This window comes from Mandrillus leucophaeus, unplaced genomic scaffold (genome assembly GCF_000951045.1).
Source record: "Mandrillus leucophaeus isolate KB7577 unplaced genomic scaffold, Mleu.le_1.0 Scaffold312, whole genome shotgun sequence".
NCBI lineage: Eukaryota > Metazoa > Chordata > Mammalia > Primates > Cercopithecidae > Mandrillus > Mandrillus leucophaeus.
The window spans coordinates 1,604,545-1,608,719 of record NW_012103277.1 but is presented as its reverse complement, the minus strand read 5'-3'; positions in this window follow the sequence as shown (position 1 = coordinate 1,608,719).

Sequence of the window (4,175 nt, the reverse complement as noted above, 5' to 3'; positions counted from 1 at the left end):
TTTTGAGTTGGAATCTTGCTCTGTCTCCCAGGCTGGAGTGCAGTGGTGTGATCTCGGCTGACTGCAACCTCCACCTCCCGGGTTCAAGTGATTCTCTTACCTCAGCCTCCCGAGTAGCTGGGACCACAGGTGTGTGTCACCATGTCTGGCTAATTTTTTGTATTTTTAGTAGAGACAGTGTTTCACTGTGTTAGTCAGGGTGGTTTCGATTTCCTGACCTTGTGATCTGCCCGCCTCGGCCTCCCAAAGTGCTGGAATTACAGGCATGAGCCACCATGCCCGGCCGATGTTTATATACTTGATATAGCAAACCTGATTATTTCATTCAGTGTAAAATGCGTCGTCTTGCTTTTTATTTGTATTTCTCCCTAATTCAATCTGTTTACCATTTGAATATTTTTCATATTTTGAGAATGAAGTAAATCAAGAAATTACATATTATTAGAAGTATTATGACATTTTATCATTGAGAAGGCCCCTGTCCCCTTCAGATTCTGAATTTCTGACGTTAGTTTATGCAGTGAACTACCCTGAATTTTTCTCTATCCTAAAGAACAATTTGCTTAAGGCTGTTTTTGCTTAAATTGAATATTATATAGCCCTAAAGGCCTAATTTAATATTATTCTATTATGTTCAGCAGATTATTCTTCTTCCATATTTCCATTTCCATTATTCTTCTCAAGTCTTAATTCATGAAAGCGTTTGAGAGCTGCTTGTTGTACACGTTTTTATTCAAATATATTTCTCATGACATAAGTCCTGAGGAACCAGAAAATGTTATAGATGAGCCAATTATGTTGGTATACATGACATTAAGCAAAGTCATGTATCATGGCATCGTTTGTTTCCTGTCTTGGTAGAATAAAACTCATCCAAACATACTGCTTAACTCAAATGGTAATTATAAACAAAAGGTGAACAAAATACTTGAAAATCTCAGTCAGAATATGGGAAGGGAAGTAAATACCAATTTTCTCTTTCCAGAGAAATCCTAGGATATGGAGCTGTGTCTGACGGACTTGTCCTGCTATTACTAGGTAAGGCCCTCCCACAGTCTCTTGGGCAAGTACTTTCACCTCAAATTTTGCATAATGCTCAGTTGAAAAAAATCAAGGAACATGCAAAGTGCAATAAATAATTCCTAAAAGGGTCTAGAATATACATATAAAAATGTTATGATCTTCTAATTAAACTTTTAATAAAAACAGGTGTTCATCTATCTTTTCACTGAATTCCCACTATGCATAACATGAATATTATGTGCTGATGACGCTGCAATAAAAAAGCAGAGCTTTGGGGAAAGAATTTTAAGAGCTATTTACACAATTTTTCACGTAATGATGATGCATGTAAGGGAAAAAAGATGTCATATGATAATTTGCCTAGTGAATTTTTAAGTATTTCTGTATAACATATGTTATTCATGCTATAAATACAATGTGATTGACAATAATATATACATATATTTACAATATTAAGAATATTGAATACTTTATTGTGGCATTTCATATTTCTTAGTAATATCTGTGACCAAACTACTCTTAGTTATGAAATTACACATAGTTTTTCATATGAGGATTAATCAAGATCTTATTTTTAGTCATTCAAACTTTAAGATATTTCCACATTTTGCAAAACTTTATATTCTCTTTGTAATTGGTTAATTCATGATTTGTATACATCTAAACAGAAAATGAAATATAGTAGTACTGCTTTTGTATTTTCTATATTTTCAAACTTTTCAAAGCAATCTGGCATGTGTACTACAGAATCAGGGTAGAAAATGTTTTCTTTTAGAAATTCCAAAATCAAAACAAATTTCAGTGAATTTTCATCTTTCTCTAAGATAAAATGAAATATCTATTTTGATTGTTGCAGTGTCTTAGAATATTTTCTCATTCTAAAACTGAAAGATTATTTAACATAGTGTTATAAACTGAAGAGTATCTCCCCCGCAACTCCCAACATTCATATGTTAAAGCCGTAATCCCTAGTGTGATTGTATTGGGAAATAGGGCTTTTAAAGAGGTAGTTAAGACTAAATGAGGTCATAAAGGTGGGGCAATAATCCAATAGGACTGTTGTCCTTATAAAAAAGAAATATCCTCTTCCCTCCACCTGCACTAGCAGAGGAAAGGCTATTTGCAAGCCAGCAATAGAGGATTTACCAGAAACACGTTTTCTAGTCTCTTGATCTTAGATTTGTGGCTTCCAGAGTTGTGAGAAAATAGATTTTTTTTTGCTGTGTAAGCCATCCAGTCTGTGGTGTTCTGTTATGGCAGCCCTGGCCAAATAATAGAATAAGTCACGTATTTAATCAGTTATCTTAAATATTCAATTAGTTATGCAATATGGCAGTACTTTTTGGACAGATAAATATTCATTATTAAGTCCTTTGATTTTTATCAAAATATGCCCAAATTGCATACATAGGTATGTGTTCTTCCCATTTCACAAGTAATAGCCCTCCTAAAAATGATTTTCTGATAAGTGCCAGAAGTTAAAAAGTACTGTATTTCCTTTTTAAATTTTGATGATCTATAGTACATGAGAAATATTAATATATGGAAGGTTTTTTCCTTTACTACAGTTAAAATAATTTGAGTTTTAAATATACTTATGCAGGAACAACTAATAACTAATAATTAAAAGAAATCACATGCAACTCTTGAAACAGTTTCTTAATTGCAACTCATTAAACTAAATTGCAGCATATTATCTCCATTATAATACCCAAAATAGAATTCGTAATGGTCTTTCTGTCATTCTTCCATGCATTTTATATCTGATGTTAAAGAAACTTTTAGAATGTGGTAGTCTTTATGTTATAAATTATACAATATAAATTGTTTTTAAACCTCAGAAATGATTGGAAGAAAAATAGTTAAATTTTCAGTCATGACTGATAGCTTACCCAGGCTATAAAAGCCAAACTAGATGAATATAGTTTTTGCATAAGCTATTTTAAATAAACTTTCTTTTTTATAACAATTCATGATTTGTATTTTAATATGCTATATGACTGAGAAAAAAATGTGATTCTATTAAAAAACTACAAACTAAAACGCCATACTAAAATGAGTACATATCTCTTACTATAAGTAAACTTTTAGGTATTTAAATGGAATTCACAAATATGATATAATTCTATTTTTTGAGCTGGGGATACTACTCCAAGTCGGGTAAGCATATATAGATCTTACTATTTATCCTAAATCCCAATTATGCAATTGTACAACGACTATGGTAATTACAGATGAACAGTTACATGTAGAAGCTCTTATTTCTTACTCAGTTTATTTGTGTTATGACCATGGAAAACCAATGTTGACTACTGAGAAAGTAATCAAGCAATAGAAAAATGAGGTCCCATAGACAAAGAATGCAAATTTTGACTAATTTTTTAAATGTCTCAAATAGTTTAATAAGTAAAGAACCAAGGCAGCTGATGTATGTAAACGCAGGTTTTGTCTGCACTGTCTCTCTGCTACCAAGTACTTTCAGAGTAAGGGTCACAACTTTGAGTTCATTTGTAGTTGAGTGTTTTATAAAGATGTTTTTATTGTAAATCCTAGTGTAAGGTAACTGAAATCATCTTTAATGTGCACATTAATATTTTTGAAAATTCCATCTGCAAGTTATGTCATGATGTAACCATTTCATAATGCGTTTGTCCCTTTCAATTTTGTCTTACAGTTCCCCATGGAAATGGAATTAATTTGATTTGAGCTTTTTTACTTACAGCCCTTTCTACCTCCACATATATCTAAGCAAAGCTAACATTTGTGATGGAGGATTGATTATAGAAACATATTCTTTTGTCTTCAACCTGTCCTTTATCAACTTTGTGTACTGGTTTTTTGGTGTATATATTTATGTCTGTGTGTGCTTCTAAAATCCACTTTGATAACTTTCTCTTTATAAACAAACTTATGAAAACAAACTAAAAAATTCCTTACTACACTTTATGCCACTTTAAAAAAATAAATAAAATAAAACACTTTCCTTTGTTTACCTACAGCTAGTCAGTTTTGTGCTACTCCTTTCCTCACCTCCCTTTTCCTTTTCTATCAATTACAGTGTGTTCCATCCCATCACACACGTGAGTCTAGCATAGATAAACTAATCAAGTGGAAAATCCTATCTTTTATCTTGTTAGATTTCTCTATGGCAT